The sequence below is a fragment of the Vicia villosa genome, linkage group LG2, assembly GCF_029867415.1.
Source record: "Vicia villosa cultivar HV-30 ecotype Madison, WI linkage group LG2, Vvil1.0, whole genome shotgun sequence".
In the NCBI taxonomy this organism is placed as follows: Eukaryota; Viridiplantae; Streptophyta; class Magnoliopsida; order Fabales; family Fabaceae; genus Vicia; species Vicia villosa.
The window spans coordinates 135338645-135350485 of NC_081181.1; the positions used below are offsets into that span (position 1 = coordinate 135338645).

An 11841-nucleotide genomic window follows, 5' to 3' on the forward strand; every position below is an offset into this window, starting at 1 on the left:
TTTTAAACGAAAAGTTAAATTTTAATAATTCTTCATAAAATACAATAAAATTAAAAACCAGTGATTAAGTGCAATTGAATTGAATGGGATATCTTTAAAAGATATTTTTATTTAGAGAACAAAAAATAAAAATAGTAAAATAAAAGTTATGCTCAGTAAAAATATTGTATTTAGAATTTGAAGAATTTTTTGACAAATAGTGTAAAAAAAAACAAAAGTTATAACTGAACCAAATCCCACGAATATCTAAACAATATGATTTGATTTAAATAAGTTTATATAAGTTAAACAATATGATTTGATTGGATATGTATACAAATTAATCATATTTTATAAATAAAAATTATTGTTTTTTTTTTGATAAGCAATATTTTATAAATAAAAATTATTGTTTTTTTTTTTGATAAGCAATATTTTATTTTATAAATAAAAATTATTGTTAATAAATTTTTTATAACCGTGTAAAGTATATTGAGTTCATATCTTTTTCTTTTATCAAACCTAATTCCGCATCCTCGACACCCAAACCCTAAATTTCAAATTTTTTCTTCCTCAGACGCAACAAGGAATACTGAAAGCTATCAAACTATCAAAGGTTCAATCATCACGTCTTCGTCTCTAATCTATTGCAAAAGCAGGTCGATTTCTTTTGCCATCAAAGACCCATAAGAATTGACACACGATTCTGGTCTGTCATTCATCTTCAATCAAAGGTATTTTCCATAATCTTTCTTTTCAAAGATTTCAATTTTAATTATTTATCTTTTCAAAGCTTTCAATTTTAATTTTTTTGGTATTTTTGTGTCCCCGATTTGAAAAACGTATCACTTTATTCATAGATTTCCAGATTTAAAAATTTCTTAAACTTTTCTGAAGTACACATCATTACTTTTTTTAGGACACGGTAGTATGCTTAATAGTTTTTTTATCTTGATGGTTTGGGGGTAAATTTTATTGGGAAATTTTGATTATATTTATACTAAAGATGTATCAGAATAAAGATAAAGATGTCATTCTGCAAAGCTCATGTATTGCAAGTGTTTTCATGGCAACCTATTATTTATAATGACACTGTTGATATGGGATGGACAACTTGATGATATGTGCATTCACATGGCAAACTTTTGCGGTGCTCGCACTATCCAAACTCTACCGAAACTCTGTTGGAGTTTGAGCAACAGATATATCGGTAAGACCCATTATTGTTTCGATCAGTTCTCACTTTTAGTTTTTAACTTGAGCATACTAACTGTCTACTATAATTATAAATTTAGATTGCATATTCTGCACCCATATTATTAAGTTGCGAAGATTTGTTTTTAGATATGCATAGTATTTTGGTTCTTTGTTAGCCCATATTCTTAGTGGTAGTTTCTGTGTCAGCTTAATGAGCCGTATGGGATGTCTTGGGTCTCAATAATGATGAAAGCATAAAGAATAGGCATATTTTTGGATTAACTTAGGACTGACTTTTGGTTTTTGTAGCATGTCTCATAATGAGTGGAAAGACATAAAGAATACATATATTGACCGTAAGCCACTAATTTTGTTCTTTCTGAAGTTTCTCTTTGAAATTTGAAGTTCTGTGTTAATTATTTATGGTGTTATTGCTTCACATGGAGAGAGTATTATATGCCAATTTCTTTTGGTGGGAAGCCCATTGCTGTACAGAAATCAAGGATGTTATGGTGTTATTGCTTCACTTGGAGAGAATTTAATAATAAGGAACTTTTTGAGTTTTTAGTTGCGCTTTAGAAAAAGAGTTGGGCCGACATGTATAAGTTCATTCAACCATTGATGTCATGCATACTTTGACTTAATTTTTATGATTAAAAGTTGTGCTTTTGGATTCACTTGTGATTTTCTTATTTATTTCAGGTGATGAGTATCTACTTGCAATGAAGTAATTACTCCTGTTAAATATGTCATGGAGGTTTTCTACTTTTAATATATGTATTTTAGAAATGTTTAGAGAAAAATTTGACAAGTTTTTATGATTTACAATGGAATGTAATATTACCTATTTTTGTTCTTTTCTACTTCTCACAATTAGATTTGTATTTAACTTAACAAGATTTAACGCTTATATTGAAGAGAGAATTATGGTAGTGATGTTTGCTTCCCTGCTCATTCCGACCTTGAATGTTATAATCTGTAGAATTCACTTTCAGTGAGACTTTTATAGGATAATTTACTCTTTTTATTAAATATTTTGAATTTTTTTCATTAGATTTTTTTATGTAATCCTATCATATTTTTCAATGTTCTTCTAATGTTATTTATAGGTTAATTTTTTTTCAAAAAAAGTGTTATATACCCACGGTTTTAGGCTGTAGCCCAAACTAAACCGTAGCTTATATTTGACTTTAAAATCCGTAGCTTATAGATAATGCAACGCTTTGTAACAGTGGCTTATAATCAACCGTGGTTGAAACAAACTCAGTAAACCGTGCCCTTTAACTTATCTTAGGCGACGCGTTTGAATATCTGTGGGCTAAAGTTAAAAAACCGTGCCCTTAAAGAATAGGCAACGGCCGTTTATTCCACGCCTGGAAAACCGTCCCTTAAACATTTAGACTACGGTTTTTTATCGCTTAAAGAAATACCGATAGCTTAAAAAATAATACTGATAGGTTAACTAAATATAATACCCAACTTAACTAAATAATACGGATAGCTTAACCAAATATAATACCCAACTTAACCAAATAATACTGATAGCTTAACCAAATATAATACCGATAGCTTAACCAAAATATAATACCCAACTTAACCAAATAATACCGATAGCTTAACCAAATATAATACCCAACTTAACCAAATAATACCGATAGCTTAAAAAAATAATACCGATAGCTTAACCAAATATAATTCCCAACTTAAATAACTTACCATAGCTTTTTGTGTACGATTGACAACAAAAGCTCTTGGTTTTTTTTCCGAGTCCTCGCAACCAGCTCGGTCATAAGTGGTGGTCTATTTAATTTCTTAGTCTAAATAACAAAATAAACTATAATTAATAATATCAATTATTAATTGAAATTATAACTTTAAGAAGTGGTAATAATTATTACCAGGCGTCGAACATGCTCTGCAGTGCTTATACTTCCAACAGCATTAAGGTAACCACCCTTTTCAGATGCTCTCATCTTCTTTGCATTTTCAGATTTGGCCGCAAACTCATCACTCTCCCAATATTTAAGAAGTTCCCGAAAGATTTCTTCTCCTATCCAACTGGGACGGATGCCATGAAGTTCCCAACGCTTTCTAACACGTCGTAGCATGTCAGAAAGTCGTCTTGCAGTTCTGCCATAATAATTTTTTTTAATCTGTCTCTCTTTCATTGGTTCCTACACACATTTTTCCTGCAATAAAAGTAGATAAAATAAAAGTTTGATAACTGTAGTGAAAAAGTCATTTAAATAACAATAACTTAAACAATAAATTAAGTATACCTGAAAATGTGTAAATCAATGTTCTCTATCCTCGCCCTTAACATCTTTAAAAGTCTTTATAAGTTTTTTATAATTCTGCTGAATTATATAACTTATAACTTTGGCAGCAGTCGGACTCGGCGTGAATCTAAACAACATTAATTGAATTAACATTAATTATAAAGTTATTAAAAATGGAAATGTATACTTAAATAAAAATTGATAAATAAGAAACTTACGAGCTTCCTTCGGGCCTAATAAAAACTCTCCCGTCAATGATATGAATCTGACTCAGATCATCATCCCCTCGAAGATCACTCCCATCCAACTGATCATCCGCAGTCTCATCCTCCGCAGTCTCATCCTCCGCCTGATCATCATCCTGTGGGGGCACATGTGGGGGATGTGGGGTGCGACAAGTCTGCTGGAAAGATGGTGGGGTGGGACCAGTCTGCGTGGGAAGTGGAAAACTAGATCCTCTAGTCTGCTGGAAAGATGAGGGACTAATCTGTGTGGGAGGTGGAAAACCAAATCCTCCGGTATGCCGGAAGGATGGGGGCACATGTGTCAGCTGGAAGGATGGGGGCACATGTGTCTGCTGGAAGGATGGGGGCATCTGTGTCTGCTGGAAGGATGGGTAACCAGGTGGTGGTGGGGTAATAAAAGACGGACTATCATATGGATACGGAGAGGAGAGTAGTGGCAAAAAACCCTGAGTACTGGCCATGGACATACGATTAACCTAACTCTGCGGGGGAGGACACGTGGCCGACTGAGGTGACTGACATACTACTACTCGTGAGCGTTGGTGCTTCTTCTTACCACTATCAGCTACACCCTTACCTTTATCAGGTCGGGGTGGCATTTTACCTATTTATAGAGATTACACAATTAATATAAATATATTTAACAAATGGTTCACTAAGTAAAATTATAAAAATATAATCTCAACAACTGGTTGTCATTAACACATTCAATACATAGTTCATTAAGTGAAATTATAAAAATACATTTTCAACAACACGTATTCATTATTCTAAATCTTTGTGCTCGTCATCCACATCATTCTCATCATTTGAAGTGATATTGTCCTCAGATGCAATATCTTCATGCTCTTCATCCAATATAGACGAATCAACTAGATGCCCCTCAACCATTGTATCAGACAAACTTGTAGTTTGTTCATCTGCAATCACATCATTAATTTGTTCCACTTCATCAACTTGGAAAGCAAGATCTTCTTCCACTAGATCATCAGATTCAATATGACCCATTGGTTTTGTTTTTATGACAACACACCATCCTCGTTTACGTGGCACAAATGAAGGATAAGGAACATAGTAAACTTGCCTAACAATATGTGACATTATGAAAGGGTCATACTCTTTGTACCTCCGGTCCATTTGAATCTCAACAGTACCATATGTCCTATCTATTTTTGTGCCTCTAGTTGGATCATACCATTCACAATAAAACAAAACAACTTTATTTTTCGAGTCCAAGTAAGTGTACACTAACTCGTAGATATGTTTGACAAAACCATAGAAGTCATCTTCACCACCATCTGTAACTCCTTTCACAAAAACACCACTGTTTATGGTCTTTTTCCCTTCAGTCCATGTATGAGTGTGAAATTTATATCCATTCACGAAGTATGTGTGTCATTCATTTGCGCTTTGAATAGGGCCTTGAGACAAGTTTCTCAAATGGAGTATTTCGGGAGTCGGTGCAACAATGCTATACAATCTCTCCTTAAACCATGCTGGAAATTGAGCATGGATGACACCAGATGTTGATTGTACACCGGTAGTATGAAAATAGGTGTTATTGAATTCCCTAAAAAGAAACACATTATAAGTTTCAGAGTAATGAGTTTTATGATTGTAAAGAAAATTAAAAGTTAGGGGTATGTATACTTACTCAAGAAATGGTTTAACTTCAACGCAGTTGATTAAGACATGAACATGGGCAGATTGCATTTCTTGTTGGGTCAACCAATGCACACCTTTTTTTTCCAGATGGACGACCTGGAAGCCCGAAGACCGATAAAGTGAGTTGACTCCTTTCACTAACATTGACAGGATTTCGAATGATTCTTGGAGTTAACATCAAATGCTTGAAATAGTGACTGCAAAAATGTGATGTTTCTCGATGCAAGTAATGTGCAGATATCGATCCTTCAACTCTAGCCTTATTTTTCACTGATCGTTTTGAATCACCCATGAACCTTTCAAACGAATGCATCCACCTATATTGAACAGGTCCTCCAAGATAAGCTTCATAGGCGAGATGCACAGGTAGATGTTCCATGGAGTCAAAAAAACCAGGCGGAAATACTTGTTCCAACTTGCATAGAATGACTGGAATATTTCGATCCAACTTAATGACGTCATCTACTTTCAAAGCTGAAGCACAAATATCTCTGAAAAATTGACTAATTTCAGTCAGTGGATTAAGCACATGTTTAGGTAGAGAACCAAACGCAATTGGTAGCAATTGTTCCATAAAAACATGGCAATCATGACTTTTCATACCACGCAACTTCCCAGTGTTGGCGTCAGCACACCTTGCTAAATTTGAAGAATAGTCGTCGGGAATTCTCAATTCTTTTAACCATCGACAAACCGCTTTACCTTCTTGGTAGGTCAGACTGAAACAAGCCTTCGGTTTCAATAATTTCCCATTTGGTTGAGGCTTCAACTCCAATTCTTTTCGATTGCACCATTTTTCCATGTCATGTCTAGCCTTCTCATTATCTTTCGTCTTGTCTTTAACATCCATCACGGTGTTAAATACATTATCAAAAAATTCTTCTCAATATGCATAACATCTAGATTATGGCGCAACAAATTATCTTTCCAATATGGAAGGTCCCAAAATATACTTCTCTTTGTCCAATTGTGATCGACCCCATATCCTTCAATTCTACATGCCTTTCCAGTATCTGTAATTTTTGGTAGCCCACAAACTTTGTCCCATACAGCACCTGGTGACAATCGGGGCTGAGGCATATCTGTTACCTGTTTGTCTTTTATGAAATTTGTCTTATTCTTTCTATACGGATATTTTTTGGTAGAAATCTGCGGTGATAGTCAAACCACGAGCTTTTCCCCCCTTTATCCAACGTAAACGCCTTGGTCTCTTTCATACAATGCGGACAACCCATTCTACCATGTGTACCCCAACCAGACAACATGCCATATGCTGGAAAGTCGTTGATGGTCCACATCAAGGCAGCTCGCATAGTAAAATTTTGTTTGCGTGATATATCATAAGTCCATTCTCCACCAATCCACAACCTCTTCAAATCATTAATTAAAGGTTGTAAATACACATCAATTCCGGCTTTTGGACTCGAAGGTCCTGGAATGACGCACGTCAAAAACATATAGGGTTTTGTCATGCACATCTCGGGAGGGATGTTGTAAGGGGTTACAATAACTGGCCAACAAGAATACGCACTTCCCGACGCTTGAACATAAGGAGCAAAACCATCTGAGCATAATCCAAGCCTGACATTTCTAGGTTCTGCGGCAAAATTAGGATGTATTCGATCAAAGTGTTTCCATGCCTCGCCATCAGATGGATGCCGCATAGTGCCTGGACTTGTTTTATTTGTATGATGCCATGTCATCTGACTTGCACTGTGCATTGAAGCAAACATTCTTTTTAACCTTGGAATTATCAGAAGATAAAACATGGACTTTACTGCTACACGGTCTTGATTAGTGTTAATGGCTCTACTGCGAACTTTATATCTTGGACTCATACAAAATTTACATTCCTCCAACAATCCATCTTTAGTACCAAAATCATTGTCATAAAACAACATACAACCATTAATGCAACAATCAATCTTTCTTACTCTTAAGCCCAACTTCGACACCAACTTCTTTGCTTCATAAAATGTTGTAGGTAAGTTGTCTTTCATTGCAGTTGAGTCCAACATCATTTTTACAAAGAATTCCAAACACTGATCAGGAACATTCCAATTTGACTTGGCGGCCAGTAATCTCACACACATTGATAACTTGGAGTCAGACGAACCGTCAAACAACGGCGTATTCATCTCATTCAACAACTGATAAAATCTTTGCGCTTCTTCGTTCGACATCTCTTCCCCATCACAATCTTCAGGTTGATCATAGGTCACGTTCACACCAAAAGCATCCTCAACCATGTCACCGATCTGATTAAAGTTTTCCTCATATTCAATAGGCGGTCTTTCCTCATATTCCATTGGCGGACGACTACTTGAAGCATGCGTATTGCTAGTCTCTGGTACGTTACTCGGCAATTTTTCACCATTAAACGTCCAAACCCAATAATTTTCCATGAAACCCCTTCTATACAAATGCCTGACCACTTCATCTGGGTCACTAATTATAGGTCTACATTCACATTTAAGACAGGGACACCTAACTCCTCATTCGCTTCGATAACATTCTTGAGCAAACGCCCACGTGATAAACCCGTTAACTCCTTCTATAAAATTGGGTTTAAGTGCACGCCTTCCTGGTTCCACTCTATCGTACATCCAACTACGATAATACAAATAATATTCCATACTGCACATATATCCAATCGTTCTCTTTTTAGTAACAATAATTAAACATTTACTATATCAACTATAAGTAAACAATTAAACATTTACTTATATCAACTATAAAAAAAATATTATTATATTATTTTTTAAAACAAAATAATATACTTCACACTATAATAAACATTTTTAAAACAAAATAATATATTATTTTTTAATAACTATGTAGTAACCTTCTTTTAAAATGTTGTTTAAAAAATACTAATTCACACTATTTTGTTCTTAACAAACTTATTATTCCTTTTAAGAAATATAAAATATAATTCTACTCTATTGTATTTTATTTTAAATATATACCTAATATATTTCATTTCTAATAACATTTTATTTATAATATACAAACTTATTATACCTAATATATTTCATCAATTTTTATGATCTCTAATCATCAAAATTCAATTATACCAAATATACAAACTTATTATACCTAATATATTTCATCAATTTTTCATCATCTCTAATCAAATTCAATATTCAATCTATTTTAACAATCTACTTTCAACTCTAATCAAATTCAATATTCAATCTATTTTAACAATCTACTTTCAACTCTAATCATCAATTTTTTTACTCTAATATACAATCTAATTTCCAACTCTAATTTTCTACAAACCTAATTTACTACAAAACTAACATTCATCAATTTTAACCTTCAATCTAATTTTCTACAATCTAATTCATCAATAAAAAAAAAAACTAAAAAAATAAAATGCCAAAATTACCCACGTGAAAATCACGTCACTATTTCACGTGGCTAGGAAGCACATTTCTTGTAGTGAAGGTCATAATTCGGATAAACCTTGAGTTCCTCCATTAATCTATCAGCTTCGTGGAACTGGCAACTTGGAAATAGAGGATGTTCCTTTAGAATACTCATTTGGGGAAGCCATAGGTCTTTATAACGGATGATGAAAAGATCAAATTTTAAGTTTTTAAAAAAAATCTTTATTATATTTGTTTTTTTTTTGTGTTAACCGACCGGTATTCGCGGGGGAAAGGGGCCCCACGTGACTAATCCGGACCCGGGCTCGGAGGCGACGGCACCGTGGCCCCAGGGCATTTTTGACTCCAACCGGGATCAAACCCGGGTACTAGCCGGTTCCGTCCCTTTTTGGGGAAAGCTCATTTGCCAACTAAGCCAACCCTTTGAGGTTTGTTATATTTGTTTTTTCAAGGTAATAAAGTCTATAGAAAAACTAGTCCTTTTTGATGAAGCATTAAGTGTGACCTAATTGGGAGAACCCATTAAACACAGGGATAATTATTCTTTAAGTATTTATAGTCAAACTTTATTGTAAAGTATGATAATATTAAAGGATTGAAATTATCCTTACAACATTTTTGCTTTTTAACAACAACTGAAACGTGTTGCCAGAACTCTTGAAAACGTTGCCTAAAAGAATAGGGAACGTTTTTCAGCCGTCCTCTGTTCGAGCGTTGCCAGTTGTTTAAGGCAACGCTTTTTGTTGATATTTGGCCACACCTTACAAAACTGTCGCCTATTTCTATCCCATCTTAGGGGACGCTTTCGACATGTTGTTATAACCTGCAACGCCTACAAAGCGTTTCCTAAAATAATAATACTCTTTGGCAACGGTTTTGGAACGTTGCCAGATCTAGAACAACTATAAATTGTTTCCTAAGTGAAATTGTGAGAACTTGGTAAATGTATTTATAAGTTACCGAGAATATTTTTTTGCCATATTTTACATAAAATAAACTATTAACAAGAATTAAACCAAACATAAATTGTATATATTTCAAAACTTGTATTAATAAAATCTTCGAACATTAACTCATACACACAATATACTAAAAGTTATAATTCAAAAGATAACCTTATACATTACAAACTTATTAATGTACAAATTGGAAACTTACAAACAAATTTCAAAGTTTAACTCCCATGGGAGCTTTAGTTTCTTTCGTCAAAAGGAGAAGAAAAAGTCGAAAAGACAACATTGCATACATTACAAACATACTAATATTAAAATGAAGTTTATCCTAATATCTAAAGCAATTGCAACTTGCAAATAATAAGAGGTCATGGTCCCAATCTTTACCACATCTTTACCATCACAGGAAGATAGAAGATCATCGTAATAAAACCAACCTCTTGTACAAAGAGTATGAACTAAGAAAACATTGATAATATCTTTTACAAAAAAAAAAAAAACAAATATGCTTCCAAGGAATCTAGTAAGTAAAATTCCAACATTTTTTTCTACTTTACTTCTATTTGGAAGGACATATAAATATGCTGACAGCAGAAGGTTTAAAGATTTAAAACCCTCATTTTTTACTTAAACAATTCATAAAAGTTTCTTGCAATATGGAGGTTTAACACAATTTTACTTTTAGCTTCTCCTACAATACCAGCCCTTGTAAGGTTAGGGTCAGAAAAGTTCATAGCACTTCATAAAAGTTCACTAATATTATGAACTGTTAGTGAACTAATTTAAAAGCAAAAATAATTGTTAGTGAACTAATTTATGCTTATAACAACATTTATACTAATATTAGTGAGATAAATTAAAGGAGCAACTCTATACTAATTTATGCATATAAGAGCACTTATTTGTTCTCTTAATGATTGTACATGTTTACTATTAAGGCATTTAATATAGGATTTCTTGTCCGTTAATAGTATTTTTGTTTAAAAGCTTTTAACAAATAAACTAAATACAAAATAATAGATTATATTATTTATAGGTCTATTACTTGAATATATATATATATAGGTCTATTACTTATATATATATATATATATATATATATATATATATATATATATATATATATATATATATATCCAAGTCACATATCTAGTTGATAAAAGTGTCAAAACAATTTCTTGAGTTGAAACAAGTCAAATGGATTTTTTGAAAGAAATTAAACTGTGTCAAAGATTGCATATGTCCCAACTTAATGATTTTGTTAATAAATCATGATAACAATGTAATATAGTAAAGTTATATATATTGCAGTATATAATAGCAGTATAGGTGTGATTTGTAATTACCTCAGATTCATCTCTTGTAGGATAATCATGACCATATATACATTGAGCTCAGCTAATCTTCTAACGGCTACTTGCTGCATATAAGACGTGAGGTTATTTGGGATGCTCCTTGGATCATCACCGAGTTTACCACTTTCATGTGTCCCAAAGGATTGAACTATCTCAGTAAAATAAACCTCCATTCTGGCTCAACTTTTAGAATTTCTCGCACAATTTCTTCAAGGAAATGCTGCAATGTGAAGTGTCAAAGCGAAAAAAAAAGACAATTCATTAAAACCCAAAAAAAAGTAGCAGTAATCAAGTGAGTTTACATGTATATAAAATAGAGGTAGTCTATATAAACAAAGGGTAACCTTGGTCCATCCATAAGGTTTCATGGCTTGTAAATTGAAATCCTCCACACAGGTATCTTTTGAGGTTGGTCGTAAACAGTTGCAAATGATGAGAAAACTCATCATTGATAGTGTAATGATGGAAAACTATTGCAGTCAAATAAATTACAGAGCTACTCCTACTATGTTCAATCAACCAAGATTAAATTGATTATATCCTCCATAAGCAAACACAAATTGCAAGGCATGCAAGCTACAATATATCGGCAGAATCACAAGTATGTTAGTCCTCCATAACTTGAAAAGGAAGAAACTTAAATTGGATGAGAACTTGATATCACGAACTGGCAGCAATTGTGTTGAGGCCATTAATTGTGTTCTCTTTTGAACGGTTAAGTTGTTCATAAAGATTGTCAAGCTTCTGCTGCAGGCTTGATAACACTTGGTCTT

At 33.3% G+C, this 11841-nt stretch overlaps 1 long non-coding RNA gene across 2 annotated transcripts; it reads left to right on the forward strand.

Annotated features, from left to right (window-relative positions):
* The first annotated feature begins 476 nt into the window (after positions 1-476).
* On the forward strand, positions 477-2033 carry LOC131646869 (uncharacterized). Of its 2 annotated transcripts, none has more exons than XR_009297655.1 (2): positions 477-1532; positions 1879-2033. It is a non-coding gene; the product is annotated as an uncharacterized LOC131646869 (long non-coding RNA). The 2 variants fall into 2 exon arrangements; XR_009297654.1 differs by having other exon boundaries at positions 477-1189.
* Positions 2034-11841: the final 9808 nt, after the last annotated feature.